The 25,283-nt window shown below is 41.8% G+C and overlaps 1 protein-coding gene across 1 annotated transcript in view; it reads right to left on the bottom strand.

Annotated features, from left to right (window-relative positions):
* Positions 1-23,691: 23,691 nt before the first annotated feature.
* Positions 23,692-25,283, bottom strand: part of LOC103070251 (protein ADORA3, isoform 3) — a 4,873-nt gene continuing 3,281 nt past the window's right edge. Inside the window, 2 exon segments of the mRNA XM_082930847.1 lie at positions 23,692-23,811; positions 25,141-25,203. The gene's annotated coding sequence lies outside the window, so the exon portion shown is untranslated.

Raw genomic sequence — 25,283 nt, 5'->3', positions numbered from 1 at the left:
GTTTTTCAAGATGCATAATTTTCTGAAATGTTATTTCAATATTATATGGGTAAAAATTAAAGATGTCATTGAGCTGATAATATTGTTTATAAAACTATTAGTGGTAAGCTATTGCTGACAGGTTATGGAAAATTTAAAACTTTTCAGTATTTTTAAAATAACTAAAGGAAATCTTGTATATCAAATTATATCATTGACTTTATTTTCATTTTAGTAGTATGTCAACAAAATATTATGGACTCAATGTGTCATAAAATCACTCTGAAGAATCCAGCAGATAGTTAGAAGATTCTGCCCTTCCATTAGTTTGTCTATATTTAATTCTCCCATACTTTTATAAGGATTTACTTGTAAACAGATGGATAACTTACATAATAGGAAATATTTGAAAATACGTACCATATGGATAATTGCCATTTTCATTGACTTCCTAAGGTTTTAATTATATAACAATCATTTAAGTCAGTATTTATTTATTTATTGATGGCTAATGTATTCATCTTATATAGAAATCAGACTGATATCATTATTAAGATGTTACTTAAAGGAGATTTTGATAGGGTCAGCAGAGGTGTTCCAGATTATTCATTAAACAAAGAATTGCTGTGCTAAGCACAATCCTGCACTGGTCATACAGAGATAAAAAGTTCCTACCTCAAGGAGTTAAATATCTACTGGAAAGGCAGTAAGAATATGTGATACAGTACAGATTTTAGGTGTTTGGAGAGTGTAATGACAAGCACCATTTTAGGTAGTCTCAATAACCTCATCAGTTTCCTTGTACGTAACTGTATCAGTCAGCATTCAGTCAGAGAAGCAGAGCTACTAGGTTATATGTTTATAGGTAAGGGATTTGACTTTATGCTGTCATGGGAGCTGGTTAAGCAATCTCTGTAAGCTCTTAATCTTTGTTTCTGATGAAGGAGCTTGACGTGCATGGAGCAGGCATTTAAGAAGGGAAGGTGGGTGTGAAATGGGAGCGGGTAGGAACAAGTGGAAATCACAAGCACGGACTGAAACCCTTGTCAGTTTTTATTACCTCAGATCTTCATGGTATGATTGTCCTGCAAAACCCCAAGCCTTTCCTCACACACCTGGTCCAAAGGTTAGAGAAGCTGAAGGATAACCCAGGGAAGGGTTGGGAAGTTATAGGACCAGCTACAATTGGTGAGTTAACAGATTAGCACCAGTACGTGTAAGCCACAAAGTTGCTTTTTTGCATTCGCAAAGGCAGCTAGGCTAGGCATGAGGCTGTCAAAGTCCTCTGGCCAGTCACTTCAGAATGAGAACAGTTTCATCTCGGTCTCCTCATAAGGCTATCAGATCCAAGCAGAGACTGACAGTGTGCCCCATAGTCCCCAGAACCAGGGAGCCGGATGAATGACATCCTGTACTCACAGCAACACTTAACAACATGTTATGGATAGCCAACACGAAGCTCTGACACCTGGACTTTACTGTTGCAGCCAGCTGTAGAGCATATGCTGCTCCTTTTGGACAAGGATGTGCTGGAGGAGTTTGTTTACCTGTGCCCAAGGAGCATGGTATCACAACCCAAAGTGAAGCCAGTCAGGAATGAAAAGGAGGTAATAAGCTGAGCAGGTTTCCTAGAGGCGAAACTCCAGACTACAGCCCCAAATCTCTACCTTCAGAATACCAGAAATTCATTTCTATGTGGTGGATGTGATTTGGTATGTACAAATTGGCTGCATGGTAATTGGTTGTGCAGTCTCAAGAGTATCACAGTTATTTTTTAAATGTATGGTATGAAAAAGTTCAATTGATTTGAAGTATTTTTGTATTAGCAAAAGAAATGGATTACATTTGTCAGTGATAAAAGGGAAATGTTGGGTTCTTTTGTCATAAATTTTGTAATGACTATAAAAATAATTTCTAATCCATGATAACTAATAAGAATCTGAAGATCATTCCATCAAGTGGTCAATTACCTAATTCACTGGTTATTCTTAGCATCATTCATGGTGGAATAACCAGATATCTTTCCTGATCTGCTGAAATACGAAGTAGACAGTATCACCTGTGATGTAATCTAGCCAGACGTATTTAACCTGAATCTCTCAGGACTTAAGATGTAAATTCCAGTTTCCAGGAAATGCAGGAGATAGAGGGACATTACAAATGACACCAGGGGAAGTAATTAAATTAGGGATTATGCTTCTATTTATTGGGTCATAGTGTTTTTCATTAAAATTTTTAATGTTCTCTGTTAAGGTCCTGTACCTTTTTTTGTAAGATTTATTCTAAAGACTTTGTTCTTTATTAAGATTATAAAACGTACCTGGCTTATAAGTAAATTTTCTGTTTGTTGGAGTAAGAAAATTAAGATTTAGATTCCTGCAACTTTGTTGCTGAGGTTAAATGCAATTAAGATGCAAAATGCTGTAACTTTGCTTCCAGTAATGGTAGACTAGGTAATTCAGACCAGCTCTCCTACTGAAGAAATTTTTCGCATCTGGGTGAAATATAAAACATATCTTAAAAATATTAAAGCACCGGATGGCCCTAGAGATTGTCATACTGAGTGAAGTAAGTCAGACAAAGACAAATATCATATGATATCACTTATATATGGAATCTAAAAAAATGGTACAAATGAACCTATTTACAAAACAAATAGAGTCACAGATGCAGAAAACAAACTTATGGTTACCCAGGGGGAAAGTGTTGGGGGGGGTGCATAAATTGGGAGGTTGGGATTTACATACACACACTACTATATATAAAATAGATAACTAATAAGAACCTACTATATAGCATGGGGACCTCTACTCAATACTTTGTAATGGCCTATATGAGGAAAGAACCTAAAACGAGTGGCTATATGTATATGTATAACTGATTCACTGCTGTACACCTGAAGCTAAAAACACTGTAAATCAACTACACTCCAATAAAAATTAAAAAAAAAAAATCTCTGCCTAACCCAGAAGTTTTGTAATTTTAGCTCCTACAGGTAAGGATATGTTACATAATTTGTAGATGGTGTGAAATAGTTTAAGCCTTTTTTGTTTTTCATATGAATTCCCAATTGTTTCAGCACAGTCTACTAAAAAGATTATCGTCCTCCCCCCAAAAAAACAGAATAAAATAAAATAGATAATAAGAACATACTGTATAGCATAGGGAACTCTACTCACTTCTCCATAATGACCTGTATGGGAATAGAATCTAAAAAAGTGGATATATGTATATGTATAACTGATTCACTTTGCTTTACAGCAGAAACTAACAACACTGGGAATCATCTATACTCCAATAAAAATTAAAAAATGTTAAAGCACCCAGAGATCATGAGACATCGTCAAATCAAGAACTGAGAGAGTGGAAATTCAGACAGGTGAGGTTAGCCCTCAGGACCATTTTTGTCCTGGGAGCATTTGCCCATCTGAAAGAGATGGCTAAGACACTTAGTCATGTTTTTGGTCACTTCACAGGGCTAGAGGAACAAAAGATGGAGTCCAGGACCCATCAAGAATAGAGACCCTAGTAAACCACCACTGCCTACCACCACCACTACCATTCGCACAGTCAGCTGCACTCTAAGAATAAAGATGAAGACAGAAATAACCAGCCCTTGGGAGTTCCCTGGTGGCCTAGAGGTTAGGATTCCGGGCTTTCACAGGTGTGGCGTGGGTTCAACCCTGGTTGGGGAACTGAGATCCTGCAAGCTGTGGGGCGTGGCCAAAAATAAATAAATAAAAAAATAACCAGTCCTTAATGAACAGTGTCCTGCTGTGAACAGATGACCCAGTAAAAACTCAAGCCCCGAACTTGGATTAAGGTGATCACAGATTGCTGGTGCCCCCAGGTGGCTGGCAAAAGCAATAAAAGAAACCTTGTTTGGAGGAAGATAACATGATTCTAGACTTGCACTCCGATCACTACATTACGTTGTGTTAAGACTCCATCTTAGCAGGCTGGAGAGAGACTCTCCTGCTGGCCTTGAAGAATCAAACTGCCAGGTTGTGAACTGCCTGTGGACAGGACCACATGGCAGGGAACTGCAGGCAGCTTCTAGGACCTGAAGACAGACTCTAGCTGACAACCAGGGCCCTCAGTTATACAGCTGAAAGAAAATTTATTTGTCCACCAAATAGGGGAAGTGGATTTTCCCCAGCCAAGCCTCTGATGAAACCAAGGCCCCAGCTAATACCTGAACTGTAGCCCCGGTGAGACCCTGAAACAGAACCCTATTAAGCTGTGTCCCAGCCTCTAACCCACAGAAACTGAGAAAAGAAATGTGTACTGTTTTAACCATCTACGCTTGTGATAATTTGTTATACTGCGATAGAAAACTGATACAGCAAGGATCCCTACCATTTCCATGCGGCATGATTTTTCCTGATTCACTCACTGTGGGTCCCCTTTCAGGGGGTCCAGTCCAATTTCCCACTTTGGTGCAGGCTTTAGACTTGGTTTCCTGACCTCATACAAGGCCTTCAGACCCAATCTTCAGGTCACCAAAAATTGGTGGCTATTCCCAGAGCAAACCTTAGCTTCAGGTCTCACTCAACTCTCTCTTTCTGATCTTTGAGGATTTTTCCATGAACATCTAGTTCAGCCATGCATTTTTTTAAAATAAATTTATTTTATTTTATTTTAATTTTTGGCTGTGTTGGGTCTTCGTTGCTGTGCACGGGCTTTCTATAGTTGCAGTGAGAGGGGGATACTCTTCGTTGCGGTGCACGGTCTTTTCATTGTGGTGGCTTCTCTTGTTGTGGACCACAGGCTCTAGGCACATGGGCTTCAGTAGTTGTGGTGCTCAGGCTCAGTAGTTGTGGCACACAGGCTTAGTTGCTCCACAGCATGTGGGATCTTCCTGGACCAGGGATCGAACCCATGTCCCTTGCATTGGCAGGCGGATTCTTAACCACTGCGCCACCAGGGAAGTCCCCAGCCATGCATTTTTAAATTATGGTGTTTCAAATGTTTTACCCAGCATTTGCTGGTGTTCTTTAACGAGAGGATCTCTTTAAAATATCTAATCTGCTGTAGGTCTAGGGATTTCCATTCACTCTTTAACCCACTGAAGTCTGACTCCCCACCACTACTACACCCCAAGCTGCTTTAGCAAAAGTGATCAGGATCTCTTCATTTCCAAGTTCAATCAACTCTTTCCAGTCCTCATCTTACTCAGCCTCTCTCTTAGCAGCACCTGGCACTGTTGGCCACAGCTTTTCCTTCCTTCTTTTCCTCCCTGGCTTCTAGTAGCATATGTATGCTATGACTGCTGTCACTGTTTCCTTGCAATTTCCTTAGCTGACTCCGCTTCTTCTGCCTCCCTGTTAAATAGTGGTATTCCTCAGAGTTCTAGGAATGTTTTATTCTCATTCTACAAACTGTACCTGGATGATCTTATCCATCCCCACGGCTTCTATTGATACTATCACGTGTATGCTGATGGCTTCCTAATCTATACCTCACGTCTATTAGGCAGGGTAGGTTCAGTTAAGTGAGGTAAGAATCTATCCCAAAATCTCAGTAGTGTAACATGAAAAAGTTTATCTCTTACTCACACAGAATCCACTGCAGGTCCAGGTGACCCTCCAGAGAAACTATCCTCCATAGTTGACCTCCACGGTGACTCAGTGATTCAGCTTTAGAGCTTGTAACCTCACCTTCTCATCACAAAATCTCCATAATCACCCTGAAGGGGAAGGGGTCAGAGGAGGTCTTCCTTAAGCAATTAAATGCTTCAGCTAAAAGGGAAATACATCACTTTCATTCATAGTCCATTAGCCAGAGCTTATCACATGGCACTACTAAACCACAAGTGAGGCTCGGAGGCCAGGAGGAGAGGAGCTCTGGTTAGGGTTGAGAACTAGGGCTCCCCACCACACAAATCTAGGTCTCATTCATGAGCCCCCAACCTGCGCATCCAACATCCCTCTCGACATCTCTACCTGAATGCTCCACAGGCACCCTAGACTCAATGTGTGCAAAAGTAAACTCATTATATATGCCCAATCCTACACCCCCCTTCTGTATTCTCACCATCAGTTGGTGATCCAAGGCAGAAACCTGGGAGTTATCTTGAGCTCCTCTCTCCCCCTTACCTTCCTCTCACAACTGAAAAAAGACTAGATTCATCACCTTTTTGCCCTACCTCCTCTTCTCCACAGCCTGTGCCTCTAATCAGGTCATCCCTGTTTCTCACCTAGAACTCTGCCATACTGAAGGACTCCCTGCCCGCTCTCTGTCCCACTGCCCCTCACCAGTCCCTCCTACACTCTGTTGCCCAAACCCAAATGTAATCATGTTACATCCTTCAGCACTGTCTCCATTGCCTCTAAGGTGAAGTTTGTTTAGGGTCCTCCACCATGTGAGCTTGTCCTTCCTCTACAGCCTTTCTCTTTCCATTCCCCATCCCCACCCACCCTCATTCCCTGTAGCACCAGTGACGGTGAAATACTTGCATTTCCCTGAACATCACAAACATGACAAAGCATGTGTTTGCTCAGGCTGTTCCTCTGCCTGGAATATGCTTCCTTCCTCTGTCTGCCTACAAAATGTGATTCATCTTTCAAGATGCAACTCAAACATCATTTTCTCTATGATGCTTTTCTTGACACCCACCCTCCCTCCTTTTTTTTTTTTTTTTTTAGAGAGAGAAGGCTTGAATTTTTTTTTTTTTTTTAAAGAAGATGTTGGGGGTAGGAGTTTATTAATTAATTTATTTATTTTTGCTGTGTTGGGTCTTCGTTTCTGTGCGAGGGCTTTCTCTAGTTGTGGCAAGCGGGGGCCACTGTTCATCGCGGTGCGCGGGCCTCTCACTATCGCGGCCTCTCTTGCTACGGAGCATAAGCTCCAGACGCGCAGGCTCAGTAGTTGTGGCTCACGGGCCTAGTTGCTCCGCGGCATGTGGGATCCTCCCAGACCAGGGCTCAAACCTGTGTCCCCTGCATTAGCAGGCAGATTCTCAACCACTGCGCCACCAGGGAAGCCCTACCCTCCCTCCTTATTGTGCAACCTGAGCTCTTTCTCTTTGAGTCTCACTCCATCCTGTATGTCTGACACAGCATCTACAACATCTCATTACACTTACTTCCGAACTTAACAATATGTTTGGGTCATAGTAGGTGCTCAGTAAATGTCTGATTAATTAATCCTCACTCTAAGTCTGGAACTACTGCTGTTTCCTTCTCTGGCTGCTCTTCCTCCTTCTGCCCTTTGGAGATATCTCTGATCATAGTCTTCGACTTTTTATCCTCCCTTGTTTTTTCTAGCACGCTCCTAAACATCTCTCAAGTTGATTTACATTTCTTTGTCTCTCCACTGCTACCTACCACCCTAGTCCAAGTTACTATTATCCCTCAACTGGATCACTGTAATAATCTCTTAACCAGTCTTGTCATATCTATTCTGGCTCCCTTCCAATTTATTCTCACCCCACCCCCACCCCCAGTTTTCGTGATTGTTTAGAAAGCAAGTCTGATCACATCACCCTTGTTTAAATACCTTCAGTGCAGATAAGCCCACTTCTCTTGTCATAAAGACAAAAGCTCTCAGGGAACTGGCCCCTGCCTGGTTCTTCAACTTCATCCCCATCATACTCCATACCCACCCCCAGCACCCCAGCATCACCTCACGCACTTCCTTGCTCTTTCACGCTATAGCCTTTTTTTCAGGGGGCACGGGGTGGGGGCACTTCCTGCCCTCCTTTCTTGCACAGAGCTTTTGAATTTCAATGTTCTCTTCCCTTTGATCCTTACTACCACCACCAGCACCACCCACCCCCATCTTGGCCTAGTGGAACTCCAGCTCACAAAAGGTTTTGGCTTATTCTCTTCCAGGAAACTGTCCCTTGTTCCCTGTATCATAGGCATATACAGCCAGGGATCCTGCACAAAAGGCTGTTTTTTTGCCCACCATTATGTCCTCAGAACTTAGAACTCAGTATATGGCACATAGTAAACGTTCAGTAAGCAATTTTGGAGTGAATGAACAAATGAATTCTCTTGGCCACTGAGATTCAAACACTTGGAGTAATCATGGACTCATTCTGCTATTTCATTCCCTGTATCCAGGTCCCAAGTCTTAGAACTTCCAATCTTATTATACCTGTGGATGCCTCCCCATTCCTGATGCTCCCGCCCTTATTAAATACCTGAGATATTGCCATACTCCTGCAGCTTATTTCCTTGTCTCTTTCTTTACCCACAATTTATCTTATCTGATGTGATATAATCTTCCTTAAAGGCCATGTTTATCATATTATACCCCAATTCAAAAACCTTTAGTTGTTTGTCGTTAATGCTTAAAATATATTTCTTGCTTGGATTTAAAGACCTCCACAATATGTCTCAAATCTATCTATGCAACTATTTTCTATGTCTCACCCTTTACCAAGGCCCCACTCTTGAACCATGCTGATATCCCAGAAATCCATCACTCAACGCCCAGCAACCAATCCTGGGCTTGGGCATTTCCTCACAAAGTCCCTTTCTTCTCCCCCATCCACCCTTCAGGTCTCCCTGCACACAGTCCTGCCTGATTCTGCCAGCTCTGCGAGCCCTTCCCTTCTTCCAGGCCTGCGAGTTGCTCTGCCCTCAGCCTGAAGCTGTGTTCTCCAGGAGGTTCTTTGCCCGGCCAGCTCGTTCTCATCCTCTGGTTCTCAGGGTAAATATCACTCCTTGGACAGGCCTTCCCTGGCCATCCATTTTATCTAAAGATGTTCTCCCATCATTTACTCTCCGGCATGGCACTTTGCTTCTTTCCTTCATGGCCCGTAACACATCCGTGATTAATCTGTTGTTTTCTTGTTTGTCATTGCTCTTCTCAATTAGACGGTAGGCCCCATGAGGAGCTTTTCTGCCTTCTCTCTGAAATACCCACAGCACTTAGCCCACTGCATGGCCCACTGTGTTTATTTAATGAGCATATTTATTAATATTATTTTATCGATAAATGTTTACAAGGTAAATGATTCGCCTTCCCTTTGAAGAGATCTCCATGATCTTAAAACACTTAAAGTCTGTCCAGCCCACACTTAACTCTTAACACCTTTTGCTCTGTTTTTCTTCATCAAGAGCATTTCCCTGGCTAGAATAAATGGGACCATGACATGCTTGATGACAATGATAATGTCACACCACTGTGACCCCTACTATATCTGGCATGGTGGTCACATATACAATAAATACTTAATTAGAAATAAACTTATCTCCCTGTGTTCTGGCATTCATGTGTCAAAAGATATAAAAGCAGCTCTCTGCTTATGCAATTTAAAAAATACAGTGTTGGCCACAAAGAGGATGTCTGCTCTAGAGTTTAGATAAGATCTTTGTGAAACACAGCTTGATGTAGCAGTGGCAGTGGCAGTAGCAGTAATCACTATTTCGTCATTCTGAAAAATAGGGGTGGTAACAGAAGCAGCAGGTGAAAAGTTCAGTCTTAGACAATAACATCTTAGGACCAGACTTTTTCTTAAAAGGTAAACGTGTTTACTCCATGTTTTTAATCTAGATGAAATAATCACCAAAAGAAAATGCTACCTAATTTATAGTAGTTTCTGTAACTTTTTTCTTTTTAACTTTATTTGATGGGGGAAGGGTTGCATTTGAGTGGCTGAATTTAGTTGGTAGATTTTATGGCAGTCAGTAAGGTTCACCAATGCCGGACAAAATATGAAAAAGTATACATATATAGCATTGTTTCTATTTTAATTTATACTTCTATCAAATGTTTGGAGTGTCGTTTTCAAAGGGAATGTGTTTCCTGCTTTTTTTGGCCTGGATCTGTAAGTAACTATTTCCCTGTTGCGTAATGTGATGGTTTTGTCTTTCAGGGTGGGGGACCGAGCTTTTGTTTCAGATGGCTGCGCTAACATTTCTTTGAGATAATTGTAAATTCAGAGCCACTCATGGGAAGATTAAGATTTTATGGAAACCTATGATCCTCCCCTCTTCCACCTCCCCAGTGATATGGTCTAGTAAAAGTTCATAGGATATGTTTGTACTATGTTTAGTGCAAACCTGTATTTCAATATGTTAAAAATACTATATAAATATTTTACAGTGCTCTACAAAGAACGCCGTTGACTTTTAAATTAGAAAAGGAGCAAAAAGTGCTAGAAAAATCGTTGCCACTGTTGATTCTGCCATGGATGACGGACTTTCTATTCTCATGGCTCAGAATTCTCACCAAATTTCCCTGTTGGCACCTTTCTTGTTTTCTTAGATTACACGCTCTTAAAAAGTTTGTTTGATTGTAAGGCACTTGATAATGTTGCTGTTGCTGTTCTAACTGGTACATGGCAATGAGGTGTCCTTCTCCCAATCCTCTCTATGTCCAAGGACTTAGAAACTGATTCACTTTGGAGAGCTGAACAATTAAACGCAAATAATTGATGGCATTTATTGTCTAACTAAATTACCTTAAAATACGGTAGATATAGCAGAGCCAAAAATTCTTATCATGGGTTTGCCTAAGTATAAAGTAAAATTGTGGGCTCCTAAAATTTTTTGTTATTTGATTTTGTTTAAATAAAAGTGGGGATAATTTTTATCAACAAACAGGAAACTGGAAAAGCAAGCTATAGTACATAGCTATAACAGAAAGAACTATCACCACTAAAAGGCTTAAAGAAATTTTCAGTAAGATGGGAAAATGCTTATGGTAAAAATCATAGTAAAAAAAAACAAAACAAAACAAGGAGATATGAAAAAGTATCTCAACTAACTTTTTAAAAATGCATGAAATACAACACAAAGGAAATACACTAAAATATTAACAATAGGTAGTGGAAGTTTGAGTGATTTTACTTTTCTGCTTTTACGTACTTAATAATTTTTAGTATAAATAAATGAGGGAAATACAGAAAGCTTAACGTAATAGAACTATAGCTTATATAAGGGCATTTTCACACTCAAAAATATAATGTGTGAACAAAATAGAAGTGTCTGAGGCAGCCTAGAGGAAGGACCTTCAAGAACGAGTTAGTCAGTTTATCCAGTACTGCCAGGGAAGAGTGAAGCAAATGCATCAGACCTAGATGGCACTCAATGTTAAAATCAGCCATTCTGCTCTATCATACTCCAGTTCGATGTTTAGCAAGCAAAATTACGGTTTTAATTGGCTTTCTCATACATTTTGATGGAATGCACTGGTTATAACAATTTGTTTCTTATGTTATTCTAGTTCATACATCAGTCTCCTGTGAGTTTGGTTGGTGTGAGTCAGTTCTGGAGCAATCAGTCAATTCTTGCTGCCCTGATATGATCACATTTATGAACCTACAAAGCTGAGGACTGCCTGCTGAGCTACAGTACTCACACTGTAAAGCATGTGACCACTGATCTCACTAGAACACTCACCCACCACTTGCCTCTCTCCCACTTTACGGCTCTAATTTTAAGATCACAGTCTCAGAATTGGCCACTCTGCTGCGTCTCCTTTCCAAGCTTTCTAACAGGTACTCTTTTTAATTCTCAAGAGAAAGCAACATGGGAAGTAATATTTCCAAACTTGAACCAAACAATAGTAAGTCCAGGACAGACCCCATTACCTGCCTCACTGCTGAGTTAAAAGGGACAGGAATCACTGGAAACTGCTGAAGGGCTGTAATGAGACAACATTTCTGAAGTTGGAAAAATCAGATTTTACCATGATGCAGGGTCTAATGCCAAGAAGAGTGAAAAGGGGAGCAAGGAAGAATTATCTGATCCTCCAAATTTGAGTAAAGGGTATCTCTGTGCTCAATATTAGACCATCTGGGTAGTTTACGAGACTCTGGCTCCCTTCCTTAACTGCTGTTCTATTTGTGGCATAAGTATGAGGAAAGCTCACTAAGGCTGCCTTTGGCTAGCCACTGTTAATAGCTTCCCTGAAAAACAAATGAACAAAAAAAGGTAGCTATTCCCAAGGTCAGATTCCCCAGGACTTTGGGAAATGATAGTTCTGGGTTTCACTTTTGGTTCTTTACCCCCTGGCCTTGAAATTCTCTGCTTAAGTCCCAGGAAGCATTTGTCCCTAGGGTCTTATTAAAATCTTTAAGGGAGCACCCTGCAATGTTTTTATCAAAGGGACATATGGGGCTGCCGAAATACTAGGCTCTTCTTTCATTTGTGTAGCTGATTGTTGTTTAAGTTCCTGATCTAGTTTTCACGTTAAAGTACACAACGTTCTCTCCTTCTGAGGAGCTGTAGCCCTGTCGTTAGTCTCCACGGGTTGCTTGGATAAGGTGGGGTATGTGGGTGCCCTTAAGCTGGAGAGAGACGTGGCAGATGCACTAATGCCCTTCGTGTTCTCACAAAGACAGACAAAGCACCCACTCCACGGCAGCCCCAGAAGTGACCTCTGCACCCTGCTTCTCTGGCCGCCCCGAGTAAGCAAGCATCCTCCCACCCATTTCATCTCGTACCGCATGGCGTTTGATTTTGCGTTGAATGCTTTGCCTTATGGACTTGGGGAGGGAGGTCTGAGGAGAAGGCACCAGAAACAGTGGAGGAACTAAATCAGTTTTTTACTTTCAGAGTGTGTTTCTTAACCTGGGGTCCCCCAAGCCTCGAGAGATTCATGAATTCCCTAAGCTTATAGATAAAATTTGCTATGTGCAGTCCTATGAACATTTTTAAGGGGGAAGAGAGCCACAGCTTTTATTGAGCCCTCAAATGGATCTGGAACCCCAAAGCCAAAAGTTGAAAACCCGGGGGTGAGATTGAAAGTTAACTAACCACTGTGAAAGCTATTTCAGGAATTTACCCACAGGTGGGAAAGGTTACCCTCTGGTCTTTAGGAAAGGATTTCAAAAAGCCCAGCGGGTCATCTGCTCATTTTCTTTGCCACAACAGCAAAGAATATTTGGTCTTAACCTTTCTTGGTGGGGTTCTACTGACACTGCTGCTGATGGCCCTTGTCTTCCTCATCATAAAGAGTTACAGAAAATGTAAGTCTCCAAGAGCTGCGACAGCCCTTCTTTTTCTGTCTTCGAGAATAGAGTTAGCTTTAAGGGGGAGGACTCAAATTCCTTTACTTCTCTCCTGGCCATTCCCACCCTCCACCCCGCCCACCTCCAACACCTCCCCCCCACCCCATCCCTTCACCCAAGACTGAAGAAAGAAGCTTCCAATTCCTCCAGGCCCCACTGGTGAGACTTGTCTCTCTTCTTCCTGGCACTTGTGGCCGGTCACTCCAGTCGCTGGGCCCTGGATCCCCACTCAGTTCCTCCAGCCAAGGTAAGACAACCACACTGGATATGGAGGCCTGCTGCCAGTGGAATTTCCTTCTATCGACTAGAGTAGTGTTATTTCTCTGGACACTGGGCAAGTGATTCTTTGAAAGCCTCTTCTGATCTCTTAACTGTTTCTAAATGTCACTTGCTTCTAAGAGACACCTTTCTCCAAATTGAACTCACTCATTCCTCCTCCTTCTTCCTGTGTAGTTTTCACCCCCAGAGGAGGCACGTACCTACGCCAACATGACTTTCAAAATCGCGAAAGAAAAGAGCAATCACCTGACCGTGAACCATTCTGCAGACTCGGACTCAGTTGTCTATGCTCAGATTAAAGTGACAACTCACCTTGCCTTTCCAGTGAGGCGTGAGTCGTGTTCCTCTCATCTCAGCTCCATTGTCTTCATACATCACTTTCCCTTTTAACGAATTTTGGACTACGACCTGGGTGAAACCACAGTCGGAGTTGTCTGGGTGTGATCGGGCAATGCTAGCCAACAGTTTTGAAAACCAAGGGTCAGTCTTTTTCCTGGCCTGAGAAAAGATTGCTGGCCCTCCCACTTGGACGGACAGCAAGTTAGCCCCTTGAGGGCTGAGACTGCCTTCCTTGTCCCCTTCCAAGTGTGTGATACAGAGCTCAGGGCACAAAGAGTATTCCCTCAGCATCATTTGATCAACTTGGGACAAGTCAACCAAATGAACAATCTAGAGAGGATTACAAATAAAAACAAACTCTCTGCAATGCTGGCTCCTTCTCCATCATTGGTGTGTCCTTCCCCATCACCTCCAGAGGTGCAGAGCTCATCCACAACCAGGAAAGCCTAAGGAGGTGATGGTACTCTGGAACTAACTCAGGATCGATTGGGGCAGAGGTCTCAAACTCTATCACTAACTAGCTGCCTTCATTCATTGCGGCAAGTATGTTAAACTTTTGAAGCTTCAATTTCCTCATCTTGAAAACAGAACTAATAACACTTATCCCTTCATGTAAGAATAAATGAGATATCATATATGTAAGTACTCTGTACATCCCCGAGCTCTACGCAAATACAAGGTCCCTATTGGCTAAAGCACTATTCAAATGTGGATGTCCATCTCCTTTCTATAGCATATGATATATGCCTAACAGTCTGTGGGAACTAAAGATTAATCTAAATGTTAATCACCTCTGCCAAATCCCAATGAATAACCCCATAGACGATCCTAGTAAAAATATGAATAAGATTAATGTTTTACTAGGTAAGATTATTCTAACTCTCGTATGTGAACAATAAACAAGAAAGCAAATCCAGGAAAATTCATAAAAATAAGCAAATAAAATATGGGAAGGCTGGCCTTAACAGCTAACTAAAAGTACTGTTTTCTTAAGAATGTCTAATTAAAACATGTTAATGGTTCATGAATAAATAAATAAAGGGATAAAATAGAAAGACCAGAAATAGACCAAAAATACATGAGGAAGTTTAGAGTGTGATGAAGATGGCATATCAAATCATTTGGGGGAAATTAGTTTATTCATAAATGGTGTTGAGACAATTAAGTAACCACATAGATGAGAATAAGATCAGATCTATATCTTACTCCTTGTATAAAAATTCAAGATGTGTCAAAATTTTTTTAAAAATCATAAAAGTACTGGAAAAAAATATGGGAGGACTTTTAAAACAACGGAGTGGAGCATGACTTTGAATGCAGGATACCTGTTCAATAAACCAGAAAAGACTAATTAGCTTGACCTACAAAGTAACATTCAAAAGACAAAAGACAAATGACATGTTGGGAAAATACTTGCAGAGTATCTTGTAGACAAAGGGCTGATTTTCTTAATCTATTAAGAGTTCCTATAAATCAACAGGGAAAAAAAAAATCAACAACTCAATAGAAAAGAAAAAGGACAATGGATAATGTTGGACTAGTCACAGAAAAGGAAATATAAATGCCTTTAAACATATGAAGAGAAACTCAACTTTACTCATATTAAGAGAAATCATAATTAGAACTACAATTAGATGATATTTCTCATCAATAAGATTAGCAAAATTCAAAAAGTTTGCTAACAAAACGTTTGGGCAAGATTGTGGGGAACTAAGACACACATATACTACTGGTGGGAGAGTGAGTTGACACAACTACTGTGAAAGGCATTTTGGCAACAGCTAACAACATTTCCAATTCTATTTCTAAGAATGTATCCTACTTAAACATGTGGGAAGTCAGCTGTGTAATTTGAATTGCAGCATTCATCAAACTGATTAAAACTGAGTGAGTCTTGTTATACTCCAATCATTATTCTGAGCGCTTGGCGTGTGGTCATGGAATCCCCACAAAACACTAGGAGGTTACAGTTATTATTATTCTCATTTTAGATACAAAAATGGAGGCACAGAGAGGTCAAACAACTCGCCTGAGTTCACACTGTTACACACTGTTACTGAGTTTGCACCTGCATTTGTATTTAATTAGTCTGTCTCTAAAAGAAAACACCACTAACTGATCTTAGTAATTGCCCCTGGGGAGAGGAACGTGATAACTGAGGGACTGAGGGGCAGGGATGGGAGGAGGTATGCTTTCCCTTAAAAACGTTTTTGTAACTTTTGAAGTTCTTCATTTACCTTGTTGAGGACTTTCAGGGAGCCTGATACCTTGTGTTCACATTTCCCACCTGAATTCTAGACCAACTGAGAAATAAGAGGACTCAGGAGATGGAGAACAAAGTAGTATCTTTATTACAAACATAGGAGAATATAAGCATAAACCATAGCTGCAGAGAAGTGGGCTTCAGAACCCTGAACTCCATGCACCATGGTGAGCCCCCGCCCCTCCCGGCAACCCAAACAGAGGCTCACCTGCCCACAGAAGTTGAAGAAGAGACCATGTGCTCTTTGAAAGCTGCACACAAGAGATTTAAAAACGAAGAGGAAGGAGATAGGTTCAAGATGGCAAAGTAGAAGGACGTGCGCTCACTCTCTCTTGCGAGAGCACCTGAATCACAACTAACTGCTGGACAATCATAGGCAGGAAGACACTGGAACTCACCGGAAAAGATACCTCACATCTAAAGACAAAGGAGAAGCCACAGTGAGATGGTGGGAGGGGCGCAATCACAATAAAATCAAATCCCATAACCGCTCGGTGGGTGACTCACAAACTGGAGAACATTTATAACACAGAAATCCACCCACTGGAGTGAGGGTTCTGAGCCCCACGTCAGGCTTCCCAAACTGGGGGTCCAGCAATGGGAGGAGGAATTCCCAGAGAATGGGGCTTTGAAGGCTGGCAGGATTTGATTGCAGGACTTTGACAGGACTGGTGGAAACAGAGACTCCACTCTTGGAGGGCACACACAAAGTAGTGTGCACATCGGGACCCAGGGGGAAGGACCAGTGACTCCATAGGAGACTGCACCAGACCTACTTGCTGGTGTTGGAGGGTCTCCTGCAGAGGCAAGCGGTGGCTGTGGATCACGGTGGGGACAAGGACAGTGGCAGCAAATGTTCCGGGAAGTGCTCCTAGGTGTGAGCCCTCCCAGAGTCCGTCATTATCTCCACCAAAGAGCCTGTGGCCTCCAGTGCTGGGTCGCCTCAGGCCAAACAACCAACAGGGAGGGAACTCAGCCCTACCCATCAGCAGACAAGCTGACTAAAGTTTTACTGAGCTCTGCCCACCAGAGCAACACGCAGCTCTACCCACCAGCAGTCCCTCCCGTCAGGAAGCCTGCACAAGCCTCTTAGATAGCCTCATCCACCAGAGGGCAGACAGCAAAAGCAATACAGTGGAGAAAAGGCAGCCTCTTCAATAAGTGGTGCTGGGAAACCTGGAGAGGTACATGTAAAAGTATGAAATTAGACCACTTCCTAACACCACACACAAAATAAACTCAAAATGGACTAAAGACCTAAATGGAAGGCCAGACACTATCAAACTCTTAGAGGAAAACATGGGCAGAACACTCTATGACATAAATCACAGGAAGATCCTTTTTGACTCACCTCCTAGAGAAATGGAAATAAAAACAAAAATAAACAAATGGGACCTAATGAAACTTAAAAGCTTTTGCACATCAAAGGAAACCATACACAAGACCAAAAGAAACCCTCAGAATGGGAGAAAATATTTGCAAGTCAAGCAACTGACAAAGGATTAATCTCCAAAATTTACAAGCAACTCATGCAGCTCAATAACAAAAAAACAAACAACCCAATCCAAAAATGGGCAGAAGACCTAAATAGACATTTCTCCAAAGAAGATATACAGATTGCCAACAAACACATGAGAGAATGCTCAACATCATTCATTATAAGAGAAATGCAAATCAAAACTACAATGAGATATCATCTCACACTGGTCAGAATGGCCATCATCAAAAAATCTAGAAACAATAAATGCTGGAGAGGGTGTGGAGAAAAGGGAACACTCTCGCACTGTTGGTGGGAATGTAAATTGATACAGCCACTATGGAGAACAGTATGGAGGTTCCTTATAAAACTAAAAATAGAACTACCATACAACCCAGCAATCCCACTGCTGGCCATATACCTTAAAAAACCATCATTCAAAAAGAGTCATGTAGGGGCTTCCCTGGTGGCGCAGCTGTTGAGAGTCTGCCTGCCAATGCAGGGGACACGGGTTCGTGCCCCGGTCCGGGAAGACCCCACATGCTGCGGAGTGGCTGGGCCCGTGAGCCATGGCCTCTGAGCCTGTGCGTCCGGAGCCTGTGCTCTGCAACGGGAGAGGCCACACCGTGAGAGGCCCGCGTACCACAAAAAAAATGTTCATTGCAGCTCTATTTACAATAGCCCGGAGATGGAAACAACCTAAGTGTCCATCATCGGATGAATGGATAAAGAAGATGTGGCACATATATACAATGGAATATTACTCAGCCATAAAAAGAAACAAAATTGAGTTATTTGTAGTGAGGTGGATGGACCTAGAGTCTGTCATACAGAGTGAAGTAAGTCAAGAAGAGAAAAACAAATACCGTATGCTAACACATATATGTGGAATCTAAGAAAAAAAAAAAAAGGTCATGAAGAACCTAGGGGTAAGATGGGAATAAAGACACAGACCTACTAGAGAGGTGATGGGGAGGGGGAAGGGTAAGCTCTGACAAAGTGAGAGAGTGGCGTGGACATATATACACTACCAAACGTAAAAAAGATAGCTAGTGGGAAGCAGCTGCATAGCACAGGGAGATCAGCTCGGTGGTTTGTGACCACCTAGAGGGGTGGGATAGGGAGGGTGGGAGGGAGGGAGACACAAGAGGGAAGAGATATGGAAACATATGTATATGTATAGCTGATTCATTCTGTTATAAAGCAGAAAATAACACACCATTGCAAAGTAATTATACTCCAATAACAATGTTAAAAAAAAAAAAAAAAGAAGAACTACAATCCTGCAGCCTGTGGAACAAAATCCACAATCACAGAAAGAGAGACAAGATGAAAAGGCAGAGGGCTATGTACCAGATGAAGGAACAAGATAAAACCCCAGAAAAACAACTAAATGAAGTGGAGATAGGCAACCTGAGCCCACGTACCACAACTACTGAAGCCTACATGCCTAGAGCCTGTGCTCTGCAACAAGAGAAGCCACTGCAATGAGAAGCCCCCGCACCACAACCAAGAGTAGCCCTTGCTCACCACAGCTAGAGAAAAGCCCGCACACAACAACGAGGACCCAAGGAAGCCAAAAATAAATAAATTAATTTAAAAAAAGAGAAAACAATAGCAAAGATCAGTAAAACTAAAGCTGGTTCTTTGAGAAGATAAACAAAATTGATAAACCATTAGCCAGACTCATCAAGAAAAAGAGGGAGAGGACTCAAATCAATAAAGTTAGAAATGAAAAAGGAGAAGTTACAACGGACACTGCAGAAATACAAAACATCAAAAGAGACTACTACAAGCAACTCTATGCCAATAAAATGGACAACCTGGAAGAAATGGACAAATTCCAAGACTGAGCCAGGAAGAAATAGAAAACATGAACAGACCAATCACAAGTAATGAAATTGAAACTGTGATTAAAAATCTTCCAACAAACAGAAGTCCAGGACCAGATGGCTTCACAGGTGAATTCTATCAAACATTTAGAGAAGAGCTAACACCCATTCTTCTCAAACTCTTCCAAAAAAATTGCAGAGGAAGGAACACTCCCAAACTCATTCTACAAGGCCACTATCACCCTAATACCAAAACCAGACAAAGATACTACAAAAAAGAAAATTACAGGCCAATATCACTGATGAATATAGAGGCGAAAATCCTCAACAAAATACTAGCAAACAGAATCAAACAACACATTAAAAGGATCATACTCCATGATCAAGTGGGATTTATTGCAGGAATACAAGGATTCTTCAATATATGCAAATCAATCAATGTGATACACCATATTAACAAATTGAAGAATAAAAACCATATGATCATCTCAATAGATGCAAAAAAAAGTTTTGACAAAATTCAACACCCATTTTGATAAAAAACTCTCCAGAAAGTGGGCAGAGAGGAAACCTACCTCAACATAATAAACGCCATGTACAACAAATCCACAGCAAACATCATTCTCAATGGTGAAAAGCTGAAAGCATTTCCTCTAAGATCAGGAACAAGACAAGGATGTTCACTCTCACCACTATTATTCAACATAGTTTTGGAAATCCTAGCCATGGCAATCAGAGAAGAAAAAGGAATAAAAGGAATACAAATTGGAAAGAAGTAAAAACTGTCACTGTTTGCAGATGACATGATACTATATATAGATAATCCTAAAGACGCCAACAGAAAACTACTAGAGCAAATCAATGAATTTGGTAAAGTTGCAGGATATAAAATTAATGCACAGAAATCTCTAGCATTCCTATACACTAACAACGAAAGATCAGAAACAGAAATTAAGGAAACGATCCCATTCACCATTGCAACAAAAATAATAAAATACCTAGGAATAAACCTACCTAAGGAGGTAAGAAACCTGTACTCAGAAAACTATAAGACACTGATGAAAGAAATCAAAGATGACACAAACAGATGGAGAGATATACCATGTTCTTGGATTGGAAGAATCAATATTGAGAAAATGACTATACTACCCAAAGCAATCTACAGATTCAGCGCTGTCCCTATCAATTTACCAATGTCATATTTTACAGAACTAGAATTTAAAAATCTTAACATTTTTATGGATTCACAGAAGACCCCAAATAGCCAAATCGATCTTGAGGGAAAAAAACGGAGCTGGAGGAATCAGACTCCCTGACTTCAGACTATACTACAAAGCTACAGTAATCAAGACAACATGGTACTGGCACAAAAACAGAAATTTAGATCAATGGAACAGCATAGAGATCCCAGAAATAAACCCACATACTTATTGTCAATTAATCTATGAAAAAGGAGACAAGGCTATACAATGGAGAAAAGACAGTCTCTTCAATAAGTGGTGCTGGGAAAACTGGACAGTCACATGTAAAAGAATGAAATTAGAACACTCCCTAACACCATATACAAAAATAAACTCAAAATGGATTAAAGACCTAAACACAAGACCAGACACTATAAAACTCCTAAAGGAAAACATAGGAAGAACCCTCTTTGACATGAATCACAGCAAGATCTCTTTTGACCCACCTCCTAGAGTAATGAAAATAAAAACAAAAATAAACAAATGGGACCTAATGAAACTTAAAAGCTTTTGCACAGCAAAGGAAACTCTAAACAAGATGAAAAGACGACCCTCAGAATGGGAGAAAATATTTGCAAACAAATCAACAGACAAAGGATTAATCTCCAAAATATATGAACAGCTCGTGCAGCTCAATATTAAAAAACCAAACAACCCAATCAAAAAATGGGCATCTAACATCTACCAACATCTAAACAATTCTACCAACATTGAAGCTAGAAGCCACATCAGCTTTCCAGTTCAGGGCCCATACGTTATGAACAGCTGCAAGAGGAGATGTAAACATCGGCCTATGGCCACACAATACGTGAAATATCAGATTAATTGCTCTTCCCTCTGTTTTCTTGAAGCTTCCCAGTTTTAATAGCACAGCCTTTCATTTACAAAGTCTTGGTTTTTTGTCTCCTTATCATGAAAACTGGTGCATGACTAGCCTTGCTGGAAGATGAAATGAGTAATTAAATAACTGACCACAGATTCAACAAGTCTTTGCTTGGTATGGAAGGAAAAATGGTTGTGGATGCTGGATCATGGAACCAGAGCAAACCTGTAGGATTCTCAGGGGAAATAGTTTTCCAGATAAGTAAGTGTAAATCTTCCAAGACATCTACAGATGTCTTCATCTGTTGTGGAAGATTGCTGTCTACTATCTTGCCTTGTGTAGTGGGATGTACAAGCCCACTTGTACATCCAGTGTACAAGGCCAGCCTGGACTGGATTGCTATTTGCAGAACTGGTGGGCTAGTGGTTTCTTTATTCAAATTCCATACATGGCCACAGGGGAAGGATTGGCATTGTTTTGTGGCTGAGGCGAGAGATAGCACTTTTTTTTTTTAAACATCTTTATTGAGTGTAATTGCTTTACAATGGTGTGTTAGTTTCTGCTTTATAACAAAGTGAATCAGCTATACATATACATATATCCCCATATCTCCTCCCTCTTGCGTCTCCCTCCCACCCTCCCTATCCCACCCCTCTACATGGTCACAAAGCACTGAGCTGATCTCCCTGTGCTATGCGGCTGCTTCCCACTAGCTAGCTATTTTACATTTGGTAGTTTATATAAGTCCATGCCACTCTCTCACTTCGTCCCAGCTTACCTTCTCCCTCCCCATGTCCTCAAGTCCATTCTCTACATCTGTGTCTTTATTCCTGTCTGCCCCTGGTTCTTCAGAACCACTTTTTTTTCTTTCTTTCTTTTTTTTTAGATTCCATATATATGTGTTAGCATACGGTATTTGTTTTTCTCTTTCTGAGTTGCTTCACTCTGTATGACAGACTCTGGATCCATCCACCTCACTACAAATAACTCAATTTCGTTTCTTTTTATGGCTGAGTAATATTCCATTGTATATATGTGCCACATCTTCTTTATCCATTCATCCGATGATGGACACTTAGGTTGCTTCCATGTCCTGGCTATTGTAAATAGTGCTGCAATGAATATTGTGGTACATGACTCTTTTTGAATTATGGTTTTCTCAGGGTATATGGCCAGTAGTGGGATTGCTGGGTCGAATGGTAGTTCTATTTTTAGTTTTTTAAGGAACCTCCATACTGTTCTCCATAGTGGCTGTATCAATTTACATTCCCACCAACAGTGCGAGAGGGTTCTCTTTTCTCCACACGCTCTCCAGCATTTATTGTTTGTAGATTTTTTGATGATGGCTGTTCTGACCGGTGTGAGGTGATATCTCATTGTAGTTTTGATTTGCATTTGAGAGACAGCACTTTTGATGTTGTTTGATCTGAGACTCTGGGAGGGAGGGGGCCAGCTGTGTAGGAACACGGAGGATGGCAGGAATGGAGTGGCATCCACACTCCCTCCTCTCCCCATCAGGGTGCTGAGTAGCTTTGAGTTCCCTACCTACGGAGAGAGGGTTTAGGGTGGAAGCTGAAGGAACTGTGCTCATAAATGAGTGAGAGCCTGGACCTACACGTGCAGAGCATGTGCAGAACCCTGTCCCAGCCCTGCTCAGACCAGAGGGCCACTGAGTGTCCTGAGTGCAGAGACTGGCCAGCACCCTATCAGAAGAGACTGGAAGAGCAGGGTTTTTATGAGGGCAACAGAGGCAGTGGTGGGGAGCGGCCAGGGTCTGAAGTAGCAGGAGAAGACACTCTATGGGAAGAGAGGGTGCAGACATTCATGTAGGAGCTAAGAGTATGGGTAATTCTGGCATTAATGACAATATCACCTCACCTGCACCCACAACTCCTGATGCCCCCGTATTGTTTTGTGTTTCCTGATGTGAATGAATATTTCTCTTAATTTATCACACCTTGGTTTCTCACTGATCAGAAGCAGTATCCATTCAGTCTGGTGGCAGTTTCCCATACAGCACAGTCTTTGAGCCAAGAGAATCTAAGAACCCCTGATATAGCCTCTCTCCCTTTCTTTGGGTAGAACAGCATGTAATACCAATTCAGAAGTAAATTGGAATGCTATACTTTAAAAGAAACTTTTCCAGAAATACTCTCCCAGTGATATCCTGAGAGAAGTTAGTCATACCTTGGAGTTCATTCAACACTGGGTCAGAAATTTATTGGCTAAGGAATACAACACAAGTGATCTCCTGGCCCTCTGACCAAGATCTGGCCTTTTTCTCCACTTCTGACAAGCCGAGTGCGTGAGAACTAAGATCTTGAGATGTTATCCGACCGTGGCCTTGCTTAGGCGTGGCCTAGCACAGCCCCTCTGGCTGCCACCGTTCTTATGTAACTGCAAATGATTGCTGGCAAGGTTAGAGGGGCCTTCAGAATGCCTGAGATCAGAATCAGTCCCCAAGATGTGGGCCGGTTGTCATGGTGACTCTATTGTAGCATCATTTTATTTTTCAACTAAATAAAAGAAATCTTCAGTCCCATCTGTTCAGTATGAGCCATTGCCTTTGGAGTCAGGACATGAGCGAGGGGCTTCAAAGAGTCGTCTACTTTGTTGGAAACAGAAAAGGAAAATTGAGTTGAGATTTGTTGCCTACCTCTGCTGGGTGTTTCTGCAGCAAAAGTGGCAAACTCTGTCATGGGTGCTTCATGGAGACCAAACACCGAAGTTTGTTTTCAGGGTGGAAATCAGACGTCATGACTTTAAAGGTCATCAGTCAGTCAGCAGAAAAGCTTGGTGTGTGGGGCCTGCGTTCACCTCTCACCAAGCTTTGGTGATGTGAATGCAGCTGGACTCCTTCAGAGCCCATAAAGGCCCCCGATCCCGGCTGTCACGTTCCCATTGCCTGAGTGTGAGGAAGCAGGCCGTGGCTAAACCAAATTGTACAACTCCTTGCTAAAAAAGAACAGGGTTGGGTGCCATTGTTTCAACTTGCATAGCACCACACATCTCTCCTTCAGAGTACTTACTCTAGTTGATGATCTCACATGTGTGTGTGTGTGTGTGTGTGTGTGTGTGTATGTCTGAGACGGCTTGCCTACTTCCCACTCTACATTATATGCTCCATGAAGACAGATGCTATTTCTTTGGCTCAGCTGTGTATCCCAGAATCTGGCATGGTCCTTGTTTATTGAATGAATGAATGAATGAATGAGTGAATTAGTAAAAAATCCTGGGGAGTATGGGGTCCTCAATTTATAGAGAAGAAAACAGGCCCAGAGAAGTAACAAGTTTCCCAAGGTCATGCCTTAAGGAAGTGACAATGGGTTTTGCAAAAACCTAGACTCAAATTGTGTCCCAAAGGAAGGGGTCTTGGGTAAAACCAAGCGAGATGTTGCTTTGTCTGCATCCCCCACCTCCACAGTTCCCACAGCTCTTAAACGGCAAAAGGCCAGAAATGCCATGGGAGCCACGGCTTTGATTTCTTAGGACTCCTGCTCTGCCCCCGGGGCCAAATTATCACAGACAGAGAATGAGACCTCACAGCCTTAGCTTTGGATTTCAGATTTGTCTGGCTGTAGACCCTGTGTTTCATTAACAGGTGTTTCTGGTTTGTTTGTGTTCTCTCATTCTCTAAAAATGTTGTTTTCTACATTTCCATACCCAGAGGAGGTTGGAGTCTGTCTTGTAATTATGCCTACAGTCTTTCCATTGCCCAAGGTATTTCTGTGGCTTCTGAGCATAAAAAGAAAACAACAAAAAACCTATTAGACAAACAGTGGCACTTGTCTGTGATGCTCTCTCTACCCTGTGTCCACTTGAGAGGTTAGCCAATTCACCACATGGTGGCCTTCTTTTATTTAGGAATAGGGCACCCTACAGATCAGGGAGTGGTGGGCACAGGGCCCAGGATAGAAGAGTCAAGGAGGGAACTTACCGGAAGTGTGGGGAATCACAGAGGAAGTTTGGCTGCTTTTCTGGCTTCTGGCTAGGCCTTTACCTGCAATCGCCCAAGGGCAGAAGGAGGCACAAAGCTGAAAGGCCACTCCTCCCATGGCTCAAGGCTGGGCCTGAGGCCCT

Source organism: Lipotes vexillifer, unplaced genomic scaffold (genome assembly GCF_000442215.2).
Source record: "Lipotes vexillifer unplaced genomic scaffold, Lipotes_vexillifer_v1.1 scaffold393, whole genome shotgun sequence".
NCBI lineage: Eukaryota > Metazoa > Chordata > Mammalia > Artiodactyla > Lipotidae > Lipotes > Lipotes vexillifer.
The sequence above is the reverse complement of the archived record's forward strand: the minus strand, read 5'-3'. Positions and strand labels throughout refer to the sequence as shown.